Below are 17,185 nucleotides of genomic sequence, written 5' to 3' on the forward strand. Positions count from 1 at the left end.
GTTATCCAAAAAACTTTGAGCACCAACTGTCATCTCTTATCTCAGTAATGGGAAAGTCTGTATTGAGTGGAGAAACATTTTACCTGAGAAGTGAGAATGAGAAAAAAAAAAAACAAAAAAAAAAAAAAAAAAAAACCCACCACACCAGTTTCATTATTTAACCATTCATTTGCATGGAAATAAAAACAGTCTCTAGCTTTGGCCGTGCAAGAATTTTTCTCGACCCAATAGGCTTGAATGTGCGAGTCTGGTCTGTAAAAGATCAAATATGGACGTGTCGCCCTCTCTATTTTTTTGGGGACAATTGGTCTGCAAAAAAAAAAAAAAAAAAAAAAAAAAACAACAAACGACATGTGATCTGCTCTATAAAATATAATGGGTGCATGTTCTCGCCCTTGAAAAAGATACGAATAGAACATGTACGTGAAAGACAGATGAGTAAAAAAAACAAATGACTGCCCTCAATTCTTAAAATATCCCTTTTTGTTAAAGGGGTTCCCTGACGATTGATAAAAGGGTGACCCTCTACTAGGTCCTATAGAGGATTGTGATCAGTAAATGTTCAGTTTCCCCTAGAAACTAAAAATGACATCTATTCATTAAAATGAGGGGGGTTGTCCATTTAATGCACAGACATGACCGGTTCCCAGGAGCAGGAGCCCTTCTAGGTTTAATAGATGGGGAAGCTTTTGGCTCATAAAGATGCATCTCACCAATCACTAATGTCAACCCCGCAGTGATCGGAGATAAAACCAGAGAACAGCTGATTCCACGGCTGCAAATACATGTCAACTGAGAACAATGAGTAGACTACCCCCTGCCAATGTGACCCTTGCCAAAAGAAAAAGACCCTAATGCTTATCTAATGGGGGGTTGGTTTCATATTCTATCAGGAACCCATCCCCCATACAACTCCTGATAACACACAATACTTATGGGTTTCTATACCTATGACCCACTATTATTGCAATTACAAATGACTAAAATGAGAACTAATAGGAAACACTGCACTAAATGCTGAGAAACAAACCATGAATCCATCTTTTATACAAGTGATCATCAGCAAGTTCTCAGAAGGATTGTAAATGCCAGATCTGTGCTGGAGATCTAGAATCAATTAATAAGTTACGGTTCAGTGTATTGTGTGGTGTTGGCGGAGGCTTGATAATGTGCGAACAAAGGTTACAAATGGTCAATTACATAAGTGTTTATTCTAGGAGGTCTTCTATGGAAACTGACAAGAAAGGACAAAATTCTTGGGTCAGCAGTAGTGATGAGTGAGCACTGCCATGCTCGAGTGCTCGGTACTAGTTAAGAGCACATGGACGCTCAGATGGGTGCAACTCGAGTCCTCAGCATAATGGAAATCAATGGTATTTTTTCAGAAGATTTACCGGAAAGAAAAAAAAAAAAAAAAAAAAACTTGAGTACTCCATTGACTTTCATTATACTCGGGTCCTCAAGCTGCGCCCATCCATGCATCCAACTGCTCCTTACAAGTAACGAGCATGGTAGTGCATGCTCATCACTAGTCAATAACTAAATTCTGAAGTTGGGATTGTCCAGGGCTATCAAAGGTGACGCAGCACCCCCACCGGTCAACTGTCTGCAGCGGCGGCAACTTGAATCAGCGAAGAGGCAGTAACCAGGCCACATAAGAGTGTCCAGAGCTGTGGTGTCCTCCATACACTGCCACCAGAGCAGATAACAGCTGATCATTGTGGGGGCCAGACCCACACAATCTGATATTGATGATTTATCCTATACAGCGATACTTCTGGACAAAAATTCAACAACGCCCAAATTACATTTTTTTTTTTTTTTATTGCTTAAATACCACAAAAAAAAAAAATAATGATGTGACAAGCAATCAAAATGTCATATCTATCCCAAAATGGTATCAATAAAAACATTGTTTCGCCCTACGAAAACGAAGCCATCACACAGCTCCATTGACCAAAAAAAATGGAAACCGGTGACACATCCCTTATTTATTTTTTTTTCAAAAGTGTGATTTTTTTTTCCCACCACTAAAGCAATAAAAAAACCAAGTCATGTTTGGTTTCGCTGTAATTGTACTGAGGCCTCGGTTCCACTTGTGTTTTACACTGACAAGTGCAATTCGATAAAACATCAGATTGCACTCGCACCAGTGTCCATCTTCGATTCTTTTCTCATATTGGCATGAGAAAACAATTGCAGCATGTTGTGTTTGGCAGCAGCGAATCTAGCATCACACACACAAGTCTATGGGTGAGTATGAAACATCGCACTGCGCTCGCATGTCATCAGAGTGCAGCATGATGTACGTAGATATGGGCAGTGGAGAGAAGGGAGAAAGTGCTCTCTCCCTCTTCTCAGCGGCTGTGATCTGATCGCAAGATCAGTTGCGATGCAAATGTTCCATAATAGTGCATGCTGAGCAAAATGCTCATCTGAACAGCCCAATTGAATAACATTAGTTAGTTTGCAGTCCGATGTCAATGTACGGCTGGTTTCACATCAGCGGTATTTTGCCGCACTGCCGGATCCGGCACAAATGCAGTACAGTTCTATACAGTTCACAGGCATCACAGCAAGCTCCGGTCACAAGTGGTCATGTGACCAGAGCTTGCCGCGATGCCTGTGAACTGTATAGAACTGTACCGCATTTGTGCCGGCTCCAGCAGTGCGGCAAAATACCGCTGATGTTAAACCAGCCTAACTTGCTCATCTGAACACGCTCTTATCCTTCCTCCTCGTTCACTACAGGCCACACTGACAAAGTCAGTGTCACATTTCAGGCAGATGATTTCCGTCTTTCTCTGAGAATAATAATAGTTGATTCACAAATGTTCTATAAGTTCAGAAGTTACGTAACAAGTTACACAGGAATGTACAACCCCATCCCTGAGTCACCATCCTTGCACCATGCTGAGTATTCACGCTAACAATGTTCAGCTCTTGGGAATATTCAGATAAAATCGGGATTAGCAAATTTGAAGTCAATTATATTTTCATAGGTAATTGGCTTTAATGTTGCGTTTTTAGTAAAATTAATATGGAATTCACGAAGGTAATGCACTTTAAAAGGGTTAACTGGTAACAAGGTGCTTAAATTATATGAAGGCTAGAAAAAAAAATCCCTGGAGCCCGACAACACCAAGAAATGCCCTGCTGATAGAGTTAAGCGAGTATCTAACTATTCGTACTGGCTATACTCATAACGAGTACTGTCTAATACTCGCGTATTCATTCTGATTAGTGTGTGCAATGCAAGTCAATGGGGAAAAAAACCTTGCAAAGTAACGAGTAACCTGAATGCTGTACTATGCGTGCGAGTAGCGAATAGTGTGGAATTCGGATTACTCATTACATTGCTAGTTTTTCTCCATTGACTTATTTTTTACAAAAATTTCAAATAAGCAATAAATATCATTCACCTTCACAATTGTGTCCCACTTGTTGATTCTTCACCATAAAATTTAAAGTTTTTATTTGAATGTTTGAAGCCTGAAATGTGGGAAAAGGTTGAAAAATTCAAGGGGGCCCAAATACTTTCGCAAGGCACTGTAGGTCATAGAAAGTTGAATGAAATGATACCTTGATATCTGCAATCCAATGTCTCATTACAGAGTAATTCAAAGTTTTCTTAATATGAGCTTTTAAGATCTATGTGCTGAACATAAATCTCCCTGAGAATCTGGCTCCAGAACTTCTTGTAAATGAATGGTAGTGTGAGACATGTAATGACTGACAGTATGGTCTCCTGATCTAAATCTCACACTGGTAATGCACACTTTCATTTCAAATACACTCTGGAGGCAGATTCTCAGGGAGATCTATGGCCAGCCCATAGATCTTAACAGCTCATTTACATATTAAGAAAAATATGGATTTTGCTGGAATACAGCATCAGATTGCAGTGATCAAGGTATTACTGTATTCGGCTTCCAATGACCTACAAGCCCATATAGATGGCTAGGGAGATTGATCCTACTGACAGATTCCCTTTAAATGGATCCTTTGATCGGCCAGCTCAGTTTGGCAGGTTTCTGGTGGGATCGTTGGATGATCGGCAGTATTCTGGCCCATAATTAGCATTACATATTATGAAACCGAGCTGTGATGGTTTATATATTAGTGGAAAGATGAGGGGGGACTGTGGGATGAGTTCTGCTCTGCAGTGTAATAAATGTTTGTGCCTGAATGTATCCTGCAGCTAGACGGTGACTTCAGCTTTTGGAGCCCAGACATGGCATGACCTGATATTACACAATGCCATTTATTCTTGTAGGCCATGATGTAACCATGCGACACTCGCTGCAGAGAGACATATGGCCAAATCCAGCTCTACCTTCAGTAAAAAGCTTCTGTCTTTCTGATAAACACATACATCCAATGGAGCACCAAGGAGGTTTAGATTGGACTTCTTACCAGTACTATTTATTAGCACTAGGTTTCAGCATTACTGAGTTGCTATATAGAACCTGGAACGCAGGTCACGGTCTGTGAAAAACCTAAGGACAAAAATCAGATGGAGGCCTCTCTGAACAGTCAGGAACATAGAATAAATTATCAAACTGAGAATAAATAAAACTGCCATGCAGTAAGTGGCGGCACCATACAGTGTTCACATAAAACGGCAATATCTCACAATCCTAGTCCATGTCTATAAATGTAGGACATTCCTGGTCAAATATAATGTTGTTTTAAAACAGTGTCATTTTGACAGTTTCTTGGCTAACAATCCCTGCTCATGAGGCAAAGTTCATTAAAGGCTCATACAAAGATCTATAGGCTCCCATTGAGGATACCTGATTGCCTAAAGTGTCGGTCTCAAACCTTTCTTTTCAGGAGCGCACTGTTGCTCCTCCTTATGGCTTCCTACTTGGGGACGTGCTCCTGCTTGATTGACAGTTCAGACCAGTGGCGCAGATGTGCCGCTTGCCTGTGCGGTGCATTCTCTGAGGCTGGTACAAAAGGCAGCGTCAAAGGAAAACAGTAACCCTGAAGCTGGCAGGGATTAGGAGATAAGAGCGAATGCAGCCTGCTTCAGGGTAGTGCTTACAAGTTCAATAGAAAAGAGCTTGTAAGCACTGAGCATGTTCCTAAGCTGTGAGTCGTAAACAATAAAAATGCTATTATCAGGGGAAAGGTGCATAATGTTAAAGGGAAACTGTCACCAGATTTTTGCTCCCCATCTGAAAGCAGCATAAGGTAGAGACAGAGCTAATTCCAGCAATGTGTCACTTACTGAGCTGTTTGCTGTCATTTTTATAAAATCAATGTTTGTTCTGCTGCAGATCTAGCAGTTAATTGAATGTGGCGCTCTAAAACCCCCTCCCTCACCATTGATTGGCAGCTTTCTGCACACATACAGTGTACACAGAAAGCTGCCAATCAGTGGTGGAGGCGGCGTTATACAGTGTTCATGAATATGCTGGACTACCTGGCAAAACACCCAGTAGTCCTCTAATGATAATCTACTGCTTATTAAACAGTGATTTTATCAAAACTACACTAAGCAGCCCAGTAAGTTACACATCACAGCAATCAGGATCTCAGCCCATACGTTATGCTGCCCTCTGATCAGGTGTTAAAAAACCTGTTGACAGATTCCCTTTAATAAGAAGTATATTGGAAAGTTGCTTACTCCTAAAAAGTACATTTTAATTATACCGTTTTTTAAAATGGGAATAACCCCTTAATGAGAGCCAGCCCCTCCCCCCTAAAAAAAATAAATCAGAAGGATACCAGTTGTTTCCTGTCCATACTCATAGATTGTAAGTTTGCAAGCACAGCCCTCACTCCTCCTGGTTTCTGTTGAATTGTATTACTCTATAGGGCACTTTACACGCTGCTATCTCGCTATTGATATCGCTAGCGAGCATACCCGCCCCCGTCGGTTGTGCGTCACGGGCAAATCGCTGCCCGTGGCGCACAACATCGCTTACACCCGTCACACGGACTTACCTTCCCTGCGACGTCGCTGTGGCCGGCGAACCACCTCCTTTCTAAGTCTGCGTCACTGCGACATCACATGGCAGGCGTCCAATAGATGCGGAGGGGCGGAGATGAGCGCGCGGAACATCCCGCCCACCTCCTTCCTTCCTCATTGCCGGTGGAAGCAGGTAAGGCAATGTTCCTCGTTCCTGCAGTGTCACACATAGCGATGTGTGATGCTGCAGGAACGACGAACAACCAGCGGCATGCACCACCACCACCGATATTATGAACAGGAGCGACGTGTCAACGATCAAAGATTTTTGACGTTTTTGCGATCGTTGATAGTGGCTCCTAGCTGTCACACGCTGCGATGTCGCTAACGACGCCGGATGTGCGTCACTAACGACGTGACCCCGACGATATATCGTTAGCGATGTTGCAGCGTGTAAAGCACCCTTAAGTCAGAGGTCCCCAACCTGTAGCTCGGGAGCCACATGTGGCTCGCAGGCCCATGATGTGTGGCTCGCAGCTGTCTACCAGCTTGGTGCAAGAGGTCTAGCAAACAGCTATGAAGCGCTGGTTTCCAGATGATTACTTTTTTGAGTAGTACCACACAGAAAAGCAGATCGGAAGTGAGGTAGGGTAGGAATTCCTGGATCTTGGTATACTGCCTCGCTGTGATTTCTGTAGAGAAACTCTCACTGTTATTACATCAGTAATGGGGGCTCTGGGTGTCACTACTGTTAGGGGGTGGGAGCCGGGGATGTGGCTATGGGCCCTCTCTCAGAGCCGGGGATGTGGCTCGGGACCCTCTCTCAGAGCCGGGATGTGGCTCGGGACCCTCTCTCAGAGCCGGGATGTGGCTCGGGACCCTCTCTCAGAGCCGGGATGTGGCTCGGGACCCTCTCTCAGAGCCGGGATGTGGCTCGGGACCCTCTCTCAGAGCCGGGATGTGGCTCGGGACCCTCTCTCAGAGCCGGGATGTGGCTCGGGACCCTCTCTCAGTGCTGGGATGTGGCTCGGGACCCTCTCTCAGTGCTGGATGTGGTTCTCAAGGTCAGAAAGGTTGCAGAACCTTGCTGTAATGTCTCGTATTATCACTATTTGTCCCCTTTGAATTATAAATATGTTGGTGCTATGTAAATAAAATTGTTATTCCATTACTTCCATAAAGGTCAATGTCCAATTTCTTCATTTGAAGCCCAGTTACAGCATTACTGCCAAATCCTTTCATTGTAGACAGGATACACGTAGCCAGGTGTGACCTCCTGAACGCTGCCGGTGCTGTGGATCCTCGGAGCAGGGGATCAGCCATGAATTACACATGAATCAGGCTATTATCTCACACCGCCATTGCATGAAACGACATGATCAGGCAAGATCGCTTCCTCAGATGGAAAGTCGACTTTGCCAGAGAGCTGCACGGCTTTCATCTCAAGGTTTCATAGCAATTCCACCTGTGACTTCCATCCAGAGGGCGACTGTGAAATCACCCGGGGCAGACAGCGGATAAACTCCAGGAGCCCTATGGATTATATATATTATACATCCAGGAGTCAAGAAGCATTTTCTCCTTATGTCCCTGGCAGGATTAACCCTGAATAAACCATATAAATAACATCAGAACAGTTTGGCTGATTACAGAGAGAAAGTTGTATTATTATAATGCAGATAGTCCTTCCGTGTTATTATAACCTACAGGCGCACTCGGTGCCCATAGATCCCTATGTGGTGCCATATGTTGTCGTGCACATAACATTTCCGCATTCAGAGTTCCCTGTATTGGATGGAGTTGGTTTTTTTTTTAGAATTCCCCAGTTTCTTGTTTTACAAGTTTTTACCCAGTTTCCAGTTTCTGTTATACTGATCATAAGTTGGTGGCCTGAGATGCCACCATTAGTGACACCGCTACTAGATCCCACATGGTTTTGTCATTTCTACATTTCTTCTACTGGATATTTCGCCATTTGGATGCCCAGAATTGTGCAGCACAGTCTGAGATCCGGGGGGGCTGAACTGTCCGGACTTACGCTGCGTACCCTAGACTTGATGCATCAAATGTGGCGCATGTTGTATATGCTGCGCCAAAGGTTCTCAAGTCCGGGACATTAGTCCAAGAGTCCTCACTTTTTGATTTTTTTCCATACATATATGCACTGTAGGACATTCCTGCCATAATTTCCTGCACCTTTTTGGTTTAAAATTAAAATTAATTTCCTGTTTGGCGCATAATTTCCCCGCTGTTAAACTTGGGTAAAAAGTTGGCGTCAAAACACGAAAAGTCGCCAAACCGTGCTGAATGTACAACCGCAGCTTCAGTGATGAATCTGACAGACCCCAGTATAGGCAGAGGCGTCCGTCAGGCAGGAGTCCGGCGGGTACAGGGGCAGCACATTTAGTTTTCTCTTTCTTCTACGGGTTTTTGTTTTTATTTTGCAAAAAAACATTGCAGCCAAATGTCAGCGTGTGCCTTCTGGTGAGTTGTTGGGTTTTGTTTTTTTTTTTTTATTCCCTGCAATACTTCTATAAAAACAAACAAACAAAAAAAAAAATAAATAAATAAAATTCAGGAGTTTTCCCATAGCTTTCTCCACTGGAAAGTCATGAAAAAAAATGCTTGTAAAAAAAAAAAAATAAAAATATACACACACACACACATATATATATATATATATATATATATATATATATATATATATATATATATATAAAAATCACCTTATGTGAAGGGATCTCATAATTGTCGCTGTGCGGTATTATTAATATGACTGCATGTATGGGTGACATTTGGGAAGATGGGTGATAACTGAGCGGACAGTACTGGCCATATTAATAACCCAGCTTTCCCAGGAGCAGATAGGCACAGTACAGGACTCAGTGGTCAGGGTTAGTCTATGGCTCCCCAGCTCTTGTCCTGGGCACAATACCCTGCACAGCTGACATGCCTTCCTGGGTGCCATGCAGGTGGCACAATGTGGCTGATGGCATATGTTGCCCATCGCACATATACTATGAGTGGAGACACTGAGGTTGGCATGTACCAGGGTCGCCATGATATAGATTTTAGTAACATAAAGTTACAGGACAGAAGGCAACAAGATGAGACTAAGCACAGTCTGAGGATGGTGACACAGAAAGGCATGGTGCCAGCACCCCTTACCTGCCAGGATGCCTCCAGCCGCCTCAGTGCTGCCCTGCACGGCTGCCCCTGCCCCGGTGCCCGCTGCGCTCACACTGGAGCCGGCGAATGAAGTGTCCTCTCCCCCAGAGACATTTATAAGAAGCAAAAATCAAGGAGCGATCCCAGAGCGCATGCGCGCCTCTGCCGCCCCTCCCCCTGCTTCTGTATTACACTGCCCTCACCCCGGGCAGGACAATGCCAGTGATAGGGACAGGCGGAGGCCGGGAGGAGGCACTGTGGCTGCCCTGGTGTTCCCTCACATGGTGGGGGTTGTAGTCTTTCTGGGAGCACCAGAGGCGTCTCCTCAAACCTTATATCTGGCATTTCACTCTTGTCTTTTCTGAGGTTGCAGGAACCTCCTCAGACCATGTTCACACGGTGTTTTTATGACCAGCTGCTTCCAAAGCAGGTTTTGCCGCGTTTTTTTTGCTGCGTTTTTGGTGTCATTTGTCTACAGTACATGTTCATATAAAAGTTTGATTCACCTCAAAAGCAGCAAAAATGCTTTTTTGTTTTATGTTTTTGCACTTTCTCATTGCTTTGAATGGTGAAAAAGGCTGCAAAAACGCTGAAAGAATTGTCAAGCTGCTTCTTTAACCTCTTATCGACCAAGGACATACTGGTGCGTCCTTGGTCGCCTCCCCCCGGTTACCACAGGCTTTGGTGATCTCGCGGTATTCCCTGCACATCTGTGCTGATCTGATCAGCAGAAGACATGTATGGCTATGGCTCTTGGAAGAAGGGGAAGAAAAAATTAAAATAGAAAATTGGTTAGGGGTGAAGGGTTTAACCCCTTTGCGATATCAGATCTACTGAGTACGTTCTGATGGACAGTGTATTGACGACCAGTACGTCATGGAGATTGCAGGGGCTCAGGTTCTGTACCCCTGCAATCGCCACCGGGAGCTCAGCTTATCTGACAGCCAAGCCCTGGCTCTCAAAACAATGAACAGTCCCCGCACCATCCCTGGCTGTTTAACCACCTGAATGCAGCAATCAATATCGATACTAGGAGATTGAGAGAGGGATCGCGCTCCAGCTCCCGTACAATCGGTGCCCCCACAATGCAATTGCAAAGGACCGATTATTGCCACGGTGACCCGAGGTCGTCATGACAGCCTCCAGGTCACTAAGCTATGGAAAGCGTCTGGGATCATGCCAGCAGCATGATCCCATCTGCTTCTGTCAATGTAAAATAATATATGCTGTGATCAGAGCAGCAAAAGCTAATGTCCCATATAGGGACACACCTCATTCAAAGAGTTTTCTTTATTTTCATGACTCTGAAAATTGTAGATTCACATTGAAGGCATCAAAACTATGAATGAAAACATGGGGAATGAAATACTTAAATAAAAGTGTGAAACAACTGAAAAAATGTCTTATATTCTATAGGTTCTTCAAAGTTGTCACCTTTTGCTTTGATTACTGCTTTGCACACTCTTGGCATTCTCTTGATGAGCTTCAAGAAGTAGTCACCGGAAATGGTCTTCCAACAGTCTTGAAGGAGTCCCCAGAGATGCTTAGCACTTGTTGGCCCTTTTGCCTTCACTCTGCGGTCCAGCTCACGCCAATCCATCTCGATTGGGTTCAGGTCTGGTGACTGTGGAGGCCAAGTCATCTGGCGTAGCACCCCATCACTCTCCTTCTTAGTCAAATAGCCCTTACACAGCCTGGAGGTGTGTTTGGGGTCATTGTCCTGTTGAAAAATAAATGATGGTGCAACTAAACGCAAACTGGATGGAATAGCACGCCGCTGCAAGATGCTGTGGTAGCCATGCTGGTTTAGTATGCCTTCAATTTTGAATAAATCCCAAACAGTGTCAGTAGCAAAGCACCCCCACACCATCACACCTCCTCCATGCTTCACGGTGGGAACCAGGCATGTAGAGTCCATCCGTTCACCTTTTCTACAAAGACATGGTGGTTGGATCCAAAGATCTCAAATTTGGACTCATCAGACCAAAGCACAGATTTCCACTGATTTAATGTCCATTCCTTGTGTTCTTTAGACCAAACAAGCCTCTTCTGCTTGTTGCCTGTCCTCAGCAGTGGTTTCCTAGCAGCTATCTTACCATGAAGGCTGCTGCACAAAGGCTCCTCTCAACAGTTGTTCTAGAGATGAGAAGGTGTGTCCAAACTTTTGGTCTGTACTGTGTATATACATATATATATATATATATATATATATATATATATATATATATATATATATATATATATATATATTACACAGTGGAACCTTGGTTAACGAGAACAATCCATTCTGGGACTTTGCTTGCTAACCAAGTTAAGCCAGCTTTACACCTTACAATTAGGTATGCGATCTCGTATGCGATGTGACACGCCCAGATCGCATATGCGATCTAATGAGATTGCACGTAGGTCGTTCATTTGCTGTCACACGTGCGTTAGTAGCCTATGTTAAATTGGTCAATTTTGTGTGCGATCCTTTAGATCATGTGTTCTGTGACGTATGCATTGGGCACCCTTTTTTTTTTTATTTATTGTCTTGACAAGCGTGTGTAATGTGTAGGGATGCGTTTTTACATCTGCTCTGCTACATGGCCGCTGACAGCAGACACAGACAGCCATGCAGCAGCGGTGAATGGTAGTTCACAGCAGACACAGACAGAGCCGCACTGTCAGAATGAACTCGGGTGAACCTCACCCGACTTCATTGTCATGCTGCGGCTCTGTCTGTGTCGTGTCCTGATTAGCGGTCACCAGTGAAGACTCACCGGTGACCGCTAAACTCCTGAGTAAGTGAATTGAGCAGCCCTCTCTCATATACTCACCGATCCCCGATCCCCGGCTCTGCACGGCATTCACACTGCTGCGGCGGCTTTTACTGTTTTGAAAAAGCCGGCCGCCCATTAAACAATCTGGTATTCCCTGCTTACCCCGCCCACCGGCGCCTATGATTGGTTACAGTGAGACACGCCCCCACGCTGAGTGACAGGTGTCACACTGCACCCAATCACAGCAGCCGGTGGGCGTGTCTATACTGTGTAGTGAAATAAATAATTAAATAATTAAAAAAAACGGCGTGCGGTCCCCCCCAATTTTAAAACCAGCCAGATAAAGCCATACGGCTGAAGGCTGGTATTCTCAGGATGGGGAGCTCCACGTTATGGGGAGCCCCCCACCCTAACAATATCAGCCAACAGCCGCCCAGAATTGCCGCATACATTATATGCGACAGTTCTGGGACTGTACCCGGCTCTTCCCGATTTGCCCTGGTGCGTTGGCAAATCGGGGTAATAAGGAGTTATTGGCAGCCCATAGCTGCCAATAAGTCCTAGATTAATCATGTCAGGCGTCTATGAGACACCCTCCATGATTAATCTGTAAATTACAGTAAATAAACACACACGCCCGAAAAAATCCTTTATTAGAAATAAAAAACACAAACACATTCCCTGGTTCACCACTTTAATCTGCCCCAAAAAGCCCTCCTTGTCCGGCGTACTCCAGGATGGTCCAGCGTCGCATCCAGCGCTGCTGCATGGAGGTGACCGGAGCTGCAGCAGACACATCCGCTCCGGTCACCTCCACGCAGCTAATGAAGACAGCCGCGCTATCGGCTGAGCTGTCAGTGAGGTTACCCGCTGTCACTGGATCCAGCGGTGGATGCAGCGGTGGCCGCGGGTAACCTCAGTGACAGATCAGCTGATCGCGCTACTCACCGCCGCTCCGGTCAGCAACTGAGGTGAGTAGCGCGATCAGCTGAGCTGTCACTGAGGTTACCCGCGGCCACCGCTGCATCCACCGCTGGATCCAGTGACAGCGGGTAACCTCAGTGACAGCAGCTGATCGCGCGGCTGTCTTCATTACCTGCGTGGAGGTGACCGGAGCGGATGTGTCTGCTGCAGCTCCGGTCACCTCCATGCAGCAGCGCTGGATGCGACGCTGGAGGACTGTGGAGTACGCCGGACAAGGAGGGCTTTTTGGGGCAGATTAAAGTGGTTAACCAGGGTATATGTTTGTGTGTTTTATTTCTAATAAAGGATTTTTTCGGGCGTGTGTTTATTTACTGTAATTTACAGATTAATCATGGAAGGTGTCTCATAGACGCCTGACATGATTAATCTAGGACTTATTGGCAGCTATGGGCTGCCAATAACTCCTTATTACCCCGATTTGCCAACGCACCAGGGTAAATCGGGAAGAGCCGGGTACAGTCCCAGAACTGTCGCATATAATGTATGCGGCAATTCTGGGCGGCTGTTGGCTGATATTGTTAGGGTGGGGGGCTCCCCATAACGTGGAGCTCCCCATCCTGAGAATACCAGCCTTCAGCCGTATGGCTTTATCTGGCTGGTTTTAAAATTGGGGGGGACCGCACGCCGTTTTTTTTAATTATTTAATTATTTATTTCACTGCACAGTATAGACACGCCCACCGGCTGCTGTGATTGGGTGCAGTGTGACACCTGTCACACAGCGTGGGGGCGTGTCTCACTGTAACCAATCATAGGCGCCGGTAGGCGGGGAAAGCAGGGAATAGGAGATTGTTTAATGGGCGGCCGGCTTTTTCAAAACAGTAAAAGCCGCCGGAGCAGTGTGAATGCCGTGCAGCGCCGGGGATCGGGGATCGGTGAGTATATGAGAGAGGGGGATAGACTGACATGGACAGAGAGTGAGGGACAGAGATAGTGACGGACTGACAGAGATTAGTGCATGACAGACATTGTGAGGCGCTTCAGAACGCAGCTTTTCAGCTGCGCTCTGAAGCAGACCTTTGTTAAGCTGCGGTGCAGAGCGCACACCTACGCACATAGCCTCAGACATCACAATCGTATGAGGGATGTCACACGTTACAATTGACTAGTTTCGTACTACCAAACGTCCAATGTATGAGGAATAAACGACGTGTATGCGATCACCGTATTTTCGTTCAATATCGATCGCATGTAGGTTTCACACGCAAATACATCACGAACGATGCCGGATGTGCGTCACTTACAACTTGACCCCGACGACGGATTGAAAGATCTATTGAAGTGTGTAAAGCAGGCTTTACTCGTTCAACACAGCAAGATTTCCCATAGGAAATCATTGCAATGCAAACAATTCGTTCCACAACTTGTTAAATGTCCCATCCTGGATCCCTAGCGGGTCAGAGCGTGGTGAAAGGATGGAACCGGACGTGTGATCGGTGAGTATTTGCTCTTATTGCAAATCATTGCTCTTATTCCAAGTTACAAATTCTTATAAAGCTTTGCTTGTCTTGCAAAACGCTGTCAAACCACGTTACTCTTAAACCAAGGTTCCACTGTATATATAAAAATATAAAGTACACATATGTGGTATCGCTGCGTCTGTAACAACCCGATCTATAAAACTGTCACACTAGTTAACCCCTTCAGTGAACACAATAAAAAAACTAACAAAAACTGCCTTTTCATCACACGGTTCAAAAAGTTATATATGAATAAAAGTGGTACCTCTAAAAACGTTATCTTGTATCGCAAAACACAAGCCACTATACAGCTCCATCAGCCCCATAATAAAAAAGCTATAGCTCTCAGAAAACAGCAATGCAAAAAATATTCTTTTCTCTATAAAACAGTTTTTATGGTGCAAAAGCATATATAAATGTAATATTGCTGTAATTGTACTGTACTGTTCTGAAGAGGAAAGCTGTCTTATCACTTTTACGACACTGTGAACAGCGTTAAAAAACTAACAAATTCTGAATTGCTGTTTCTTCATGATTCTGGCTCACAAAAAGTGGAATAAAAACCAATCAAAAAATATTATGTGGGCTAAAATTATAGCAATAAAAACTTCAACTCATCCCACAAAATACAAGCTCTCACATGACACTGGCTGCAGAAAAGTAAAAAAAAAACTGTAGCCTTCAAAATTCATTGATGCAAAAAAACTTTACTTATTTATTTTTTAAATAATTTTTAATGTGATTAGTAACTAAGCCTAAAAATACTATATAAATCTGGTATCTGCAATCGTACTGCACTGACGAATAAAGCTGTCTAATCACTTATACTGCACAATAAATGGTGTATAAAATAAATAAAAAAGAAAAAAAGGCAATTCTTCAACTACTGTTGATTTGTTCATTCTGCCTGCCAAAGATTGCACTACAGCACAGCTCACATTTATTCTGCCCTCTACGCTGAGCGCTTACACCAGGTATTACATGTAAATCTCTAAAAAGCGTGATTCAGACAAAATTCACAACAGAAAATTCACTGTAATTAACTACAGAGGGTCACTTTGACCTCACGTCTGGCCTGTGATCCGGTGGTGTCCATCTTTTTAGATGTGCACAAAAGTGTAGTCATCAACATTTTTGCTCACCTTTGAAAAGACGGACACTGCTGAACAGAGGCCAAACGGAGTCCGAAGTAACTCTGCTACCTTATTATAGTGAATGGATCCATCTGAGGTTTCACCTAAATCATATATTTTGAAGATTTACATGGAAACCCCGATGTAAGTGCTCAGCATGCAGCACAGGATAAATGTGAACTGATCCAAAATGTTTTATACCCAAATTGCCACTAAATAGCACTCATTTTAACCCACAAAAACACAAGTTCCAATTCAAGTCCGTCATATGTTAATGGAAATATAGGGGGCTTCCATGTTATTGGTATCACAAAGGCTCTGGAAAAAAAACACTATGCCCCTATCCCCACCCCCCCCCAAAAAAAAAGAAATCTAGCAAAATCTGAGCTCCCTAATCCAAATGCTCCCCTCCCTTCTGAGCCCCACAATGTGCCTAAACCACCTAAACCACAGTTAATGTCCAAATGTTTGGCATTATTGTAGTGAGGAGGGCCCCCTAAATTTATGGTGCGTGTGTCTGCAGAAGCACGAGCTGGCCACAATATATGGGCTATGGGCACTACAATGTACTGTGCACAACAAGGACTTACTTATATTGCAATTTTGAATTATGCAACATTCACTGCGCTTGACTCAATGGATGTTTTCCAGAGAGTAAATCATCACTACACCCGTAGAAGAACTCCCAGAGAGGTGTCATTTCCAAAAATTGGTCACTTGAGGGGGTTTTTGCTGTCCTGGCACATAGGGGCTTAGCAAATGTAGTCTGCAAGCTATTCTAGGAAAATCTGTGCTCCAAAAATCAAATGGTGCACCTTCCATCCTGAGTCCTGGGTGCAGCAAAACAAGACTGTATAGTCACATGTGGGGTATTGCCACATTCAGGAGAAATTGTGTAACACATTATTGGGCCTTTTTTTTTACCTATTTCCCCTTGTTAAAATTGTGGTTAAAACAACATGTTAGTGGTAAAATTGTATTTTTTTTTTTTTAACCAATAATACAACACTTTGTGACAAATCTGTAGTGTCATTATGTTCACTACAACCCTGGATGAAATCATTGAGGGGTGCAGTTTGTAAAAAGGGGTCACTTGTGAGATATTTTTGCTGTTATGGCACCTCAGGGGCTTTACCAATGTGACATGGCACCACCAATCCATTCCAACTAAATCTGAATTCAAATATGGCGCTCGTTCACTTCTTCACTTTGTACTGTGCCTCAAAAGTAAATTTTGACCACATATAGGCTATTGGCGTACTCAGGAGAAATTGCACAACAAATTGCATGGTCCATTATCTCATGTTACCCTGGTGAAAATGAAAAATTTGGGGTGAGAGCAACATTTTTGTGGTTAAATATTTATTAGTTTCCTCATAACTTTATAACATTGAGCTGTTCCTTAAAACAGCTATATGTTATAAAATTCTGTGAAGCACCTTGGGGTTCAAGGTGCTCACAAAACATCTAGGTACATTCCTCTAGGGATCTAGTGTCCACAATTGGGTCGCTTGTTGGGGAACTTCACTGTTTAGGCACCTCAGGGGCTTTGCCAATGTGATATGGTACATGCAAACCATTGCAACCAAATCTGAACTCAAATATGGCTCTCCTTCCCTTCTTGACTTTGGCAAACTCAGGAAAAAATGGACAACAAATTGTACAGCAATATTTTTGTGGCAAAAAAAAGTATTTTTTTCATTTTCACATCCCAATATTATAAAATTCTGTAAAGCACCAATGGGTTTAAGATGCTCAA

General features: G+C 43.9%; 1 protein-coding gene across 2 annotated transcripts in view; it reads right to left on the bottom strand.

Moving 5' to 3' along the window:
* RIN2 (Ras and Rab interactor 2) overlaps window positions 1-9,222 on the bottom strand; it is a 214,463-nt gene extending 205,241 nt beyond the window's left edge. Inside the window, exon 1 of one of the 2 annotated variants that reach the window (XM_075339393.1) lies at window positions 9,089-9,222. The gene's annotated coding sequence lies outside the window, so the exon portion shown is untranslated. The remainder of the gene's footprint in view (window positions 1-9,088) is intronic. The other variant, XM_075339394.1, reaches the window with a different exon arrangement.
* Window positions 9,223-17,185: the final 7,963 nt, after the last annotated feature.

Source organism: Anomaloglossus baeobatrachus, chromosome 3, assembly GCF_048569485.1.
Source record: "Anomaloglossus baeobatrachus isolate aAnoBae1 chromosome 3, aAnoBae1.hap1, whole genome shotgun sequence".
Taxonomy (NCBI): domain Eukaryota; kingdom Metazoa; phylum Chordata; class Amphibia; order Anura; family Aromobatidae; genus Anomaloglossus; species Anomaloglossus baeobatrachus.